Source organism: Lutra lutra, chromosome 15 (genome assembly GCF_902655055.1).
Source record: "Lutra lutra chromosome 15, mLutLut1.2, whole genome shotgun sequence".
In the NCBI taxonomy this organism is placed as follows: domain Eukaryota; kingdom Metazoa; phylum Chordata; class Mammalia; order Carnivora; family Mustelidae; genus Lutra; species Lutra lutra.
The window spans coordinates 52,909,730-52,924,727 of record NC_062292.1 but is presented as its reverse complement, the minus strand read 5'-3'; positions in this window follow the sequence as shown (position 1 = coordinate 52,924,727).

Below are 14,998 nucleotides of genomic sequence, written 5' to 3'. Positions count from 1 at the left end.
TATATAGTACTGCATTCACATAACTAGTTCCCTATGACCGCAGGAGATCGCAACTATGTGTGTGATACTTGTGAGATCAGAGCGTTGCCAGGCTCTCACTGGCTAATTTTTGGGGTCTAATCAGTCCAACTAGCAGTCAACAGTGCACCTTTAAAAAGAGTTACAACTATATGCACATTTTAATGGGAATACTTTACTCAAACTAAATTTGAGTGAATAATCTTCTCAAATAGGAATCTTTGCCACACTTCAAAGCCATTTAAAAGTAGATGTTATTATTGACATACAACAAAACTCCTGCACCAAACTGTCCTCAGCATAAATTGATCCACAGGCTCCTCACAAGTTACAAAGACTTCCCTGATCTCTGTCAGTTTACAATTCAAAGTGTGCCCTACTTTTCTGCCAAATGAATTTATGACACTTATATTTCTCCCTCCATCCACTCTTACCATCTAGTTTTCCTTCCATTAATAATACTTTGCCCTTTCTGCTATACATCCCAAGTCTTTTTATTATATACTATTATTGTCCATTATTGCAATAGGCCCCAAGAATGTAACTAGAGAAGGAGAATTATCTTTGGTGTTTTTGTGGGAGAGGAGATTTGTGAATATTAAACATTTACACACTGTATCATGTGCATTTAAGGTGATCTTTGAAACTTACAATTAAAAATAAATTATTAAAATGGTTAATTGTAGATAATATATTCATGAGTATAAAGAAATACACAGAATCTTTCTACCCTAAAATATAGTATAATAATAGAGAAAATTTCTGTGGTTCAAGGACAACTGGTTGAATATTAAATAATTCAATTCACACAGCTTAAGTAAACACCTTTGTCTAGATTAAATAAATTGAATTATTTTATTAGTGAAGCAAAATAAATTGTTTTTCCTTCCAAATGCTGTCCTCCACAAATAAGGGGCAAGCTATAATGAAGCTATATAATTTTTAATATATTATCAGTATTAAAATCTATTCATAGTAATAAACTTTATCTGAAGAAATGAAGATATTGGATAATTTAGACATTTTCTCTCAAAATATGATAAAATCAAATCTTACTCTAGAACAGTGAGAATAATTATGTATGTTTGAAGAGTTGGAAAAACAATAAAGAACAAAAGTAGGAATTAGGAATACTAACAAGAATAAAGATAGCCATTTAACATGTTATGTATTTAGCACTATGTATAAAGTTTCTGAGGAGTATAAAATTTTGCACTGTACCTCTCCTTAAAGATCTGGATAACTTAGTCAGGTAGATAAACAAATGTGTAACTTACAATGGAAAGTAGGTTTTCTCACGTGTTAGAGTAGCAGGAACAAAAATTGCTCTGGGAACAAATAATTGACAGGATTAGTTCTACTGGAGGAAAACATTCCAAGAGCATACTAGGGCTCTTGATTCCTCCTGTAGAGGTTGAAGAGGATGGCAGCAGAAATACAGGTGGTAGCATTAGCAGAGATAAGAGCATGAAGGAGTAGTAAATTGTGATTGTGAAGTATGAAGTCACAACAGATGCCCAGTGACAGGCATCTGCCATGTTGGAGAAGAGTTACAACTGCAAAAATTAATCAGGTTAGCACTTGGTAGGTCTTGCTTTTATTCTGAAATTAGGGACATAACATGATTAGATCTCTGTATTAGGCAGTGAACTAGACTGGCAATGTTGATATCATTTTGGTGTTTGCTGCAATAGATACAACAAGAATTAATGACAGCCTAATCCGGTGTTACCTAATCCAAATACCAAACTGATTTGGTATAATGTTCTATTCTATACCATGTAAACATTTCATAATTATTTTCTGTGCTCTTAGACACATAAAAAGATATATTATTTTATTGCTTCATAGAAGCCTGTGTAATAAATATAATTACCCTGAAGCAAGTGGAATTTTAAATTATATCAATTACCATTGTCTTCCCAGTGAATTCTGGGTGTTAACAATTCATGTCCTCACTTAGTACTTCTTTTAAGATAATCAGAAACATTCAGAGTTTTGATACTCAAATATATGTTATCAATTGGGGTAGTCTAAAGTTGATAGAAAAGTAGGCATCAAATTTAAGAAACCTATATCATGAACATTGTATTTGGTGCTCGGATGGATCATTATGTCCTCTATTAAAAAAAGCTACTAAAATTAATAAAGAAAATACATGAACATATGAGAAAGGAGGAAAAGAAAAAAAGGAGAGAGGGAAACAAGTCATAAGAGACTGTTAACCATAGAGAACCAACTGAGGGTTGATCGAGGGAGGGAGTGTGGCATGGGCTGGACAGGTGATGGGGATTAAAGAGGGCATTTGTTGTGATGAACACTGGGTGTTGTATATAAGTGATGAATCACTGAATTCTACTCCAGAAACTAACATTGCTCTATATGTTAACTAAAAAAAAAAAAAAAATTAAAAATAAATAAAAACAGATAAAAAATAAAAATAAAATAGATGGGGAAGATGATCAAGAGATTAAATCATCATACATGATAAAATATTTTATGTTTTGCATTGGGGCATTAGGCATGAATGTTTAATTATGTAAATTTTTATATATCTTCATATCTTTCTATGTATAAATCATAATAAAATCATTTTTAAAAGGTTAAACAGAGGTGCCTGAGTGGTTCAGTTGGTTAAGTGTTTGCTCTTGGCTCAGATCATGATCCCAGGGTCATGGGATTGAGTCCAATGTCAGGCTCCCTGCGCAGTGGGGAACCTGCTTCTCCCTCTCTTTCTGCCCTTTTCTGCTGCTTATCTCAAACCAATCAATCAATCAATCTTTGGGGGAAAAATGTTAAACAGTATGCACTATAAAAGCCTTTCCAGATTGAAAAGAATCAATAGAGGTTGAATAAAAAAAATTCAAAGGTTAAAAAAAAAAAGCTTGTTATTTCCTCTCCAGCACTTTCTTCATTTATGCAAACCAAGTTCAAAACTGCAGTAAATAATAGGGGCACCTGGGTTGCTCAGTCGGTTGGGTCCGACCCTTGATCTCCACTCAGGTCATGAACTCATGGTAGTAAGATGGAGCCCTGAGCGGGGTCCGCACTCAGCGTGGAATCTGCTTGAGATTTTCTCCCTCTCCCTCTGCCCCTCTCCTGACACTCTCTGTCTCTCTCTAAAATAAATACGTAAAGTTTTTAAAAAACTGCAGTTAATAATATTTACATATGATTATATGATTACAGCATTGTATGAAAGAATCTAAAACGTTCTACTGGAGAAAAGAAAAACATCGAAATATATTATTGGTTTTTTGAATACTGACAGTTTTTCTTCTCTAAATATATCTATTTAGTGAATGTTATCAGTTTCCCCCATACTGAATCTACTTTTCTTCACATTGAGGTCATTTTAAAAATGTAACAAGAATCTATTAAAAGCCAATGAAGATGCTTTTATATAAGAAATCATTCCAAATATGCAGATAGATGTAAGAATAAAAGGCAGAACCCAATACCTTACTGAGATACTTCTGTCCACATTTAAGACTTGTTTACAGCAGTTTTTACTTAACTTTGCATTGACAAACTCATCACTGTATTTAAAAAACTGCTACAAATTATTGTCATATGGATATGTACATGCCTGGACCAGATAAACTATCAAGGCAGCTGAGTTAAAATGAGAAATGGCTGAAGATGTTATCATTATAGTGCACAACTCTCTGGACAGAGTGGAACCGGGAAGTCTGCTCAGCAGTTCTGTGTACTCTCAGCCTGTGTCTCTTACTTTCTGTGTAAAATACGACTTAATTAAGGAACTGCACTGGAAAGTAATCTTCAGAGTATCTGGTGACATTTAAGGGAGAAGTTATGGCTCAAAATGGTGCTGGACAGTAGTTTTAATAATACATGCAATATTCCTATGGAATGTGATGACTTTTAACACCATTTAATAGGAAAGCTGTAGTTTGGTTAGCCCTTATAAATCTGTTAGTTACTTTAATCCATGTTGGGCCTGGAATTAACAAGCCATTCATGTGGCATTTGATGATACAAACCTAAGAGTAGAATATATAATTTCATGAAGATGTTCAGATATATCTTAAAGGAGAAAATTAAAGTTTGGAAGCAACATATTTATTTATGTAAAGGACATTTGATAGATGCATGGCCCATCTTTCTCTCTTCAAGTTTTCTCAGACAATTAGAGCTTAGGAAAACCTCCATCTGTTTTGTTTACTGTTGTTGCTGTTTCCATTCATTTTATAAGGAATAAATATAGTCCTGAAGTGTACTACAAAAAGGCTTAGATGAATAATGGGTCATAATCTCTAGTTAAGGCTATGCTAATTAGCATATGACCTTAGGCAATCACTTCATTTATTTATAACTTTGTTTCCACACCTTTCTTAAAAGGAGATTATGCCAATAATTTATACTGTTTTCTCTAGTTTTAAATTGCTAGGTATATTTTTATACTGGATTCTATGATTCTATTTGATGCCTTAACCTTTGGGCTGGAAAACAGATTATAGACATGCGAAGGGCTAATGGGGGAGACATTTCAAACTGATTATTTTACCTATTATTGAAATGTTTGCTGGATCTGGGTTAACATGCTCAATCATTAAAATACAGCATAATACTCTCTTTCAGATGTTAGTGGATAGAAGCATTTTCTATTAGTCCTTTATAATCTCAAATATCTATTGTCTGACAACCCTGCCAATAGATACATAGCAAATGCTAGTAGAGATGGCAATTAGAGATTCACCACTCCAGAATAGTGTACCCAAAAGGATCCTTGATTCCTCCTGAATTTTGTGGTTTAGGACTGTGTTTGCCAATTATGGGATATAAGCACCATAAGATTTTGGATGATCTTAGGTGGCACATGGAGAGATCATTAAAATCTACTGAGAAAGAGAAAGAGATATAAGGAGAAAGATACTCTTATCAATTCCATTTATTCTTTTTTAATGAACTTAAACATAAAAGTCTCATTTGGGAAGAACCAAGATGCCCTTCAATGGGTGAATGGATAAAGATATAGTCCATATATACTACGTGGTATTATGCCTCCATCAGAAAGGATGAATACCCAACTTTTGTACCAACATGGATGGGACTGGAAGAGATTATGCTGAGTGAAATAAGTCAAGCAGAGAGTCAATTATCATATGGTTTCACTTCCTTGTGGAGCATAAGGAAAAACACAGAGGACATTGAGAGATGGAGCAGAGAAGTGAGTTGGGGGAAATTGGAGGGGGAGACAAATCATGAGAAACTGTGGACTCTGAGAAATAAACTGAGGGTTTTGGAGGAGAGGGGGTGGGGGGTTGGGTGACCCTGGTGGTGGGAATTATGGAGGGCGTGTATTGCATGGAGCACTGGGTGTGGTGCATAAACAATGAATTTTGGAACCTAAAAAGAAATAAAATTAAATTAAATTAAAAAAAAATTCTCATTTGGAGCTAATATATGTTTAATATTTCTCTACCCCTTATTTAATTGTTTAATAGAGCTTCTCTTGGGCTCAAAACATTTGGAAGTCAGCACTGTTTAGCTATCATTGAATATATTGTTGTGATTAGTGTGTTTATGTAAAAGGATTTTTGTTTTAAGTCCTGAGAATTATAAAGTTTCATTCAAAAATAGACACATTGGGGGGCACTGGATGGCTCAGTGGTTTAAGCCTCTGCCTCCAGCTTGGGTCATGATCCCGGGGTCCTGGGATCGAGCCCCATATTGGGCTCTCTGCCAGCAGGGAGTCTGCTTCCTGCCCCCACCCCCTCTGCCTACTTGTTATCTCTTTCTCTCTTTGTGTCAAACAAATAAAATCTTAAAAAAAAAAAAAAATAGACACATTGGGCGCATGGGTGGCTCAGCCTGTTAAACTCGGTCATGATCCCAAGGTCATGATCCTAGGTCCTGGAATCAAGACCAAAATTGGAGTCTTTACTCAGAAGGGCATCTGTTTCTCCCTCTGCCCCTTCCCTCCTCAAGCTCACACTCTCTCTCTCTCTCTTTCTCAAATAGATGAATACAAATTAAACTAAATTTAAACACATTTAGGGGCGCCTGGGTGGCTTAGTCAGTCAACCATTGAACTCTTGATTTCAGCTCAGGTCATGATCTCAGGGTCATGAGATCAAGCCCTGTATTGAGCTCCACGCTACGTGTGGAATCTGCTTAAGATTTTCTCTCTCCCTCTTCCACTGCCTCTTCACCCTACACCCTAGCATGTACTCTCTCTCTCTTAAAAAAAAAAAAATAAAATAAACACATTTAACTAAAATATTAAAATACAGTAGAAAATAGAATAAGTTGTGTGTGTGTGTGTGTGTGTGTGTATACACACACACATATAAATAGTAAATAATACAGTTCATATGTGGATATAACAAAAAAGGTAGTATTACATAAAAGATGAAAGTTTATGAACTACAAATTTATGGAAAAAAATCATGAACTTTGAAATGAAAGAGAAAAGAGTAAAGGTCCCCTCTCTTAATCTTATGGAGATAACTGAACAAGTTATCGAAACTTTAGAAGACTCCGTTTCCTCAGTAATTTAGAGATCATAATATTGGTTTTTCATTGTTGTGAGGATGAAAGATGACATGAAATAAGGTGTCTGGGGATTGCCAGTGCTGAAAAATGTCAGGTTTTTCTCTCACATTAGTCAGGAATGGACCACTAGGCTCACTAGGATAAATCAATACAGTGTTAAACAGTTCAAATATCAGGAGAATTATATAAGTCACAGAGGAATTAAAATCTCAATTTATCCTTCCTTCCACCTATGAATTATTTAGTATTAAATAAGAAAATAAATATATAGACAAATAAGATGGAGCAAAAATGACAAAGGAGTGCATATTTAAGAAGAATATATTAACAGGTCCCAACTCATACAGCATTTAAACAGCAGAAATGACCAAGAATATTTGTTCATAGAACTTAAATTTCACACTGCTTATTGTCACTGTCAGTGTAAAATGCAAGAGTAAAGATGAACACTACCACACCACTGTAGTATAAAGTTCATACTGTAAGGAGGACTGTGAAAATAACAAGTCGTATCATGAAGGGGAAAGAAGAATGTGTGGGCTCATGTAGCAAAATATAAAGTAGGAGAGTCCTAACTTTTGGTCAACAAATTTAAAATATTTACCTGAATTTGGACGCCTGGGTGGCTCAGTTGGTTAAGCAGCTGCCTTCGGCTCAGGTCATGATCCCAGCGTCCTGGGATCGAGTCCCACATGGGGCTCCTTGCTTGGCGGGGAGCCTGCTTCTCCCTCTGCCTCTGCCTGCCATTCTGTCTGCCTGTGCTTGCTCTCTCTCCCTCTCTCTCTGACAAATAAATAAATTAAAAAAAATCTTTAAAATATTTACCTGAATTATTAAACACTGAAATCTGCCTTCCAAATGTTTAGTAGGTGGTAGAAATTAAGTGGTTGATCATCAATGCCTATTACCAACCACATTTTTTCCTGACACTAACATCTTATAGACTTAATTTCTCCTCCTCGTCTCTATTAGAAGACAGACAAGAGGAAGAAAGGGGATTAACATCCATAAGGTTTGCAGATAATCTTTGGGTTGCTTTCTTTCATCTTAACCTGTTTCAAGTTATTAGAGCTGTTGTGTAAAATAAAGTTTTCTCTGTGAGAACAGATTTTTAATAACTTTGTCTTCATAATTAATCCTCTTTGAATATATTTTTAGGGTATGATTTTTTAAAAATCTAAGTTGAACTTCTCATTTGGTTTTCCATTTTGTCCTCTGTTGTTATCCGGATGTTCAAAAATAAAAACAATAAATTGGTCCCCTAAAAGGCATCTGGGGTGTGGTGCAAACCTTTCCATGTGCAGAAAGCTGTTTCTACCAGCTTGAGAAAGTTGGTCAGTGTCTGGGGAATGGAGAAACACTGATTAAATCCATGAAAGTGTGATTGACCAATCAGAATGGAAACTTACTAACTTCAAATAAAAGCTACCTGCACATCAGTCTATCCCTGGAAAATATTAAGAAAACTTCCTTTCCATTATCAGTTTGCCTGTGACTCAGTGTATTTAGAAATCCACCATTTACTTTTTTAAGCAGAAAATATAGCAAAAGGTATTTAATATATTGAAGAATACTTTACCCAGGATATGAAAATACTTAATTGCTTCTTCAGAGAAGGAACTACAACTCTAGCAGCCAAATAATATTTAAAAACATCAAATTAATTCCTTTCTATGTTAGAAAAAAAATTGACAAATACCTCTAATCCATATTCTATTAACATTAAAAAACTGGGAGAACCCAGGTGCCTCAGTCCATTAAGCATCTGACTCTTCATTTTGGTCCAGATCCTGATTTCAGGGTGGTGTGATAGAACCCCACATTGGACTCAGCAGAGAGTCTGTTTGAGATTCTCTCTCCCTCTCCCTTTGGTCCTCCCCTACTCTTGTGTGCTCTTTCTAAAATCAATGAACCAATCAATCAATCAATCAATCTTTAAAAAACTTAACAAAACTGAGTATATGACTCATACGCAAACTGATAAAAGAATATCTGAAGTTATCATATGCCCAAGAAGAATATTGATTGAAATAGTACGAAGGTTAAATAGCAATATAGCATTTTTAAACTACTTCAAAAATAAGTCACTCATACATATAACTCACCTCAGGCATTGTGAACCAGTGCATTCTTTTGCTTTATTTTTAAAAAATTTAAATGTTTTAAAAGAAGGTTTAGGTTTATGGTAAAATTCAATAAAATGAAAACTTGATACGATAAAAATTTGTCATATATTCCCTGCTCCCACACATGCATCGCCTCCCTTTTTATCAACATCACTCATCAGAATGATACATTTTGACCAAGACTGAACCTACACTGACACATTATAAATACCCAAAGTCCATAGTTTACCTAAAGTTTCACTCCTGGTGTTGTACTGTGATGGATTTGGATAACGACGTGTATACATCATTGTAGTATTATATAGGCTGTTTTCACTGCCCTAAAAATGCCCCGTACTCTGGCTATTCATCTCCCCCCACCTCCTCCAGCAATCACTGATTTTTTTATTGTCTTCACAGTTTTGCCTTTTCCAGAATGTCATAGGGTTGTCATATAGTATATATGGCATATAGTGTATATAGCCTTTGTCATATAGTATATGTCATATAGTATATAGTCTTTTCTGATTGATTTCTTTCATTTGGTAATATGTATTTAATATTCTTCCCTGTCTTTTCATAGTTTGGTAGCTCATTTCCTTTTTAGCATACTATTTCATTGTCTGGACATACCACAGTTTATCCATTTACCTATCAAAGATTGGCAATTATGAATAAAGCTACTGATAACATCTGTGTGCAGATTTTCATGAGGATACAAGTTTTCATCTCCTTCGGGTAAATAGTAAGGGGTGCAATGGATCAGATTGCAGGAGTAACTTTAATTTGTAGGATACTGCAAGACTCTTCCAAAGTGGGTGTACTGTGTTGCACCCACCAGAAATACATGAGAGTTCCTGTTGCTCTACACCCTTGCCAGCATTTGATGTAGCTATTCTGAATCTGGGCTATTCTAATAGGTATGTAGTGATATCTCATTTGTTTCAATATGAATGTCTCAGACGACATATGATATGGATCATATTTTCATATGTGCTTCAAGTTTTAAAAGTAACTTAATCTTATTCTTGAAACTGGGAGAAATAACCTATGTGGAAACTACACAAACTTAACTATGACTTTTACTTAATACATAGGGTGCACATGACTATGACTATTTGAAATTGAATTTCATGATTATTGATGCTTTGGAAAAATAACAGATTCATGACACTTGTGTCTATTCAGTAAAATGACAGAAGAGTAACACCATATGAAACCTAAGCATTATTAAAAATAAATTTTAAAAGCCTACAGTATATTTCTGTAGTGCTAAACCCAAGTGTCCTGTGAAAATATGTTATTTAAGTGCAATGTTTTTTTATTATAAACAACCTACCACATTGAGACTCCTTGAATTCTCCAATGTTTGGTCAGTTATAAAACAGAGCTCCTATTGCTATTGACAGCAGAGTTTCTGTACAGGCCCTCATTTGTAACCTTTAAAATTCTAGTTATCTAACAAACACAATTGAAAGACCAAATAAATACCAGTTTTCCACAGTTAAATGATTGTCACTGTTGTTCCATTTGCAGAGTCTTTATCACAGAACCAGTTATGCACTGTGGACTGGGGGAAGAAATCATGCAAGAGAAAGAGAGAGATGGAGAGACAGAGGGAGAGAGAGACAGAGAGAAAGAGAGAAAGAGAAAGAGACAACTAACAGAAATGGAGAGAGGAAGGGAGAGAGAGAGGGAGAAAGAGTGAATATAGCATAATTAGGAAACCATACGTTTTTTTTCTGCCCTATTTTTTTTCTTGTACTTTAAAATATTCTCTTGAGTTCAATTAGCCTAACCTAGGCTCACAGCAGGTAGAATTTGAAGAATATTTATAAAAAGAGAATGAGCTTCATGGAAATATCACAGCTCTAAAAGGTGAAAATAAGTTAGCCAAGAAATAGTGATATAGTTGGAGAAATATAAACCTAGGGATGTCTTTGTTTTACTAAATAAATGCATGGTTTGTAAATTTTAGTACTATTCAGACTCAAGGCATTATTTTTACAAAAAGAAACATGTATTAATTCATTAATATACAGCTTTTTTAGGACTAATTGATATTTAAATTCTAACAGCTTCACATGTAAAATATTGGAATTATAATGTATACAATTTGATCAAATATAAAGGTTTTCTCTATAAAAAGGAGCTCATACAAAGTTAACAGTAGAATGAAACACCCAGAATGCTGCTAACACACATATAATAAAACAATAATAATTTGACAGGAGGCAAAAGTATTCCCCCAAGATTGATTTGTAACTCAAACAAACATAAATACTATTCACTTTGAGAGATGACTCTTGTTTATTTTTTTCAATATCCATCTTTGTTGATTACTGTAAATTCAATAGCTCTAAATGCAATCTTTCAACAGAATTCTAGTCCTGAATTCCAATCGCCTATTTAAAATACTATTTCTATTCTAGAGCTTGGCTGAATCATCGCAGTTCAGATGTTCAACACTGAAGTGATCTTTCATTTCAATGTTGTCTTATTATTGCATAACATCTTCAGCTTACCTATGTTTCAGGGCACCTGGATGACTCGTTTGATTGAGCATCTGCCTTCAGCTCAGGTCATGATCCTGGCTCCTGGGATCAAGCCCCGCATAGGGCTCCCTACTCAGTGGGGAGCCTGCTTCTCCCTCGCTGCTCTCCCTGCTTATTCTCTCTCTCACTCTCTCAAATAAACAAATAAATAAAATCTTTAAAGAAAATCATCTACATTTCCCAGCATTATCATTCCACATATCTAATTGTCATGAAGTCTTATTAAAAAAATACTTGTTATGGTCTCTCAAACACCGTATTTCTTCAATTTTACACTCATTGGGTAAAGCCATTATAACGTCTTTTTTTTTTTTAGATTTTATTTACTTATTTGACAAACAGAGATCACAAGTAGGCAGAGAGGCAGGCAGAGAGAGAGAGGGGAAGCAGGCTCCCCGGTGAGCAGAGAGCCCCATGCAGGGCTTGGTCCCAGGACCCTGACATCATGACTTGAGCTAAAGGCAGAGGCTGAACCCAATGAGCCACCCAGAAGCCCCTAGCCATTATAATGTCTTACATAACAGACCAAGTTGTTTACAGTACTTCCATTCTCTTCATGTTTTACTCAGCATTCCTCATGTTTTGTTGTTTTTTTTTCTACTGAAGAAATTTAAAAAACGGATTAAAATTGAATTCTTCAACCCATCATTACAGACTTCTATAATGTACCCTCATGGTAGCATGAAATATTTTTCTCATTATGTCTCATATGAGCCTTATACCTGAGCAAATTGAACTTCTCTTTACCTTTCCCCTTCACCATCAAGGACCTCTCTGCCCTACCTCCTACACCCACCTTTCATTCTATCCCTTCCCTCATCATCATAAAAACCATTGGCCATGCTATTCCTCTCCCTTTTTCATACTCTCAAACCACAAAACTGCACTCATTCCCCCAAATCAGATCAGATTTAATTTCTTTTCAAAGATTTCCCCATTTCATTCATTCACTTAGGCATTCATTCATTTATGCAGACAGTACATACTCATTGAATTCCTAACTCTGGCAACTCAGACTCACTTGCTGCTGTCCTAAGTAGTCTGACATTGAGAATTAAAACCTTCCCTTTCCAATCTCTTTTTATACACTGATTTTTTTTCTGCTGAACACCACTGCACATATTCTTTATCTTAGGATTTGGTATTTTGTCTCATGTTTTAATGGTTTAAAGCGCTTCTACAAGCTTGAGATCAGTGCTGGAACAAACCACATGACTCACAATTTTAATGCACTGAATATCCCAGAGTCTAGTATACTAGTCTCACTCTAATATATATAGTCTCACTCTAATATATACAGTCTCACAAATACCTCTGATTTAATTTTTTGTTAGAGTGGCTCCTCATTTTTTAATATTTGTCTGTATGTTTCAATGGATCAAAATGATAACGGTCTAGTGAATCTCAGATGTGTTAGTTTAAATACTAGTACCTTTTTTTTTTTTTTAATGAGTTAACATATCAGAGAAAACCATGGCCATAGTTTAAAAGGGCAATGCAATAACAAATAGCATGGAGGACAAGGGGAGATGGAGAGGAGAAGGGAGTTGAGGGAAATTGGAAGGGGAGGTGAACCATGAGAGACTATGGACTCTGAAAAACGATCTGAGAATTTTGAAGGGGTGGGGGGTGGGAGGTTGGGGGCACCAGGTGGCGGGTATTGTAGAGGGCACGGATTGCATGGAGCACTGGGTGTGGTGCGAAAATAATGAATATTGTTATGCTGAAAAAATAAAAAAATTAAAAAAAAAAAAAAGGGCAATGCAAGAAAGCTATGACAGTAAAATTCCAAGTCTGGGAAGGTAATTTTCTTCAAAATTTTCCTTAATGTTCCCCTCCTCCAGTTTTAAATTCAAAAAGACAAAAGCAGCATTAGAGTCAATTTCCTTAAGTATCAAGTAATCTGTATTTTGCAAAAATGATTATTGCAGAGAACAATGAAAAAAGAAAAAAAGGATATTTCAGCGATCAAAACCTCTCCAGGGACAGGTTAAGGGAATTGAAGATCATAACAGATGTTTTCAGCTATCTAGTTAGCTAGGGCTATGATGCAAATAATTGTTACTGCCATTATCTTTGAAACCAGCTGTCTGATGTCCCTATGAGAGACAACAAAATAATAATAATAATGGTATAGATGATTTTCAAGCCTATTGCTGAGTTACAACTTAATACTGATTTTTGTCTGTATAACTGCTGTTAGGCACATGAAAATGCAAGACCAGAAACACTTTTTTTCCCTAAATTTCACCAGAATATCATTTACAATTAAGGCCTAATTTATTATTAGTAATGGCTTTTACTGTCACAATATGCTAATAAGATTACAGAAACAGGAACAGGGAAATGAAGATCTCTCCAGAATTTCTCTGTCGATTGTTCTGAGCTTGAAAAACTGTTAAATTAATTGCATGGCATGTTTATCCAGAATTTTCTTGGTGGAGGCAATGGAGTGCCTCGCAGTGTTTTTGTTACTTTGATTTTGAGGCTATGCTTAGAACAAGAATAGGGCTTTTTCAGTATGGTTTTTTCAGGGGCTCAATTCATTTTGAACATGGTACACTGGCTTCTAGCTAGCATGTTAACGGGCCAGAATTTAACACACCAGGTTTACTGCCAAAGGACAAAGGGTTCCAATGGCATAAAGGTGTTTAAAAATGCTTGACAAACTATGATCCCATGAAGTTAATTGGAAGACAAACCTGTATTTTAAACTTTGCAAACAATACATTGGCTTGCTTTATATTATATAGTTAATTATAATCTATATAAGCAGATTAGTTTTTTTGTGTGTTTTAAAAATTGATAGTATTTTAAATACAGAAATATTTTTTAAAATGATGAATGTAAACAATCAGCAACTAATTAGCTCAATATGTAAGGTTATGTTTTAATGTGATTCTGTTCCTTATATTTACACATACTTGTAAGGACATGTAGTTTCCAAAATTATTTTTAAATTCTTTCAAAATAAAAGAGATACGAAAACAAAACTGATAAAGCAGAGCAGCAAATAATGATGTATGCTTCCTGTGAGTTTTAACTGATAGTCATGAAAAGTGCAAACTGTGACAACTCAATCTATACGTAAAAATAGAAATTCAGAATTTGAAGGAACTTTACAGATCATCTAAGGAGACTGTCAGATAGTTTATGGCTTTATAATATGACATAATGACAAGCAGTATTTCTGCCTCTGTTTGAACTCCTTCCTTGATAGGGAACTCACTATCTCCTTAATGAACCTTTTCTATCTTTGGGTTACTCTAGTTATTGAAAAGGTTTGTGTTCGTGTATACTATTTATCACTTTTTTTCACAATTTCTGAGACATTTCTTCTGCCTGAAAACAGTAATTCTTCTTATCGTCATTCTTGTGTACCAGTTTTCAGATTTCATCTAGTGAGTATTAGAAATACCAGAATATGAGTAAAATATGTACCTGCAAAGAGTACATGGCTTCAGAAAACCTAATGAGTTCACAGAAAGCCTATGAGCCTCATTTAGAGCCTCGGATAATTTCCCACATATTCTGTAGGTGAGAGCTGGAGCCATCACTAATTACACTGCAAACAACTAAACACCCTTGCAACTTTCCTCCAGTGTGGTAGAGGATCTTCAGTTCAGCAGGAAAAGTATTACCTTGGTGCTCAAGAGACTGATCTTTAGTTTCATTTCTGTCAATAGTTCTGTCATCTATTATTAGTCATTAGCTAGTAATATGCTTTTGGACAAATAACCTCATTTCTTTGAAACTTGGTTTTCATAAAAAGACTACATAACCAATAAGATTTTTATGACA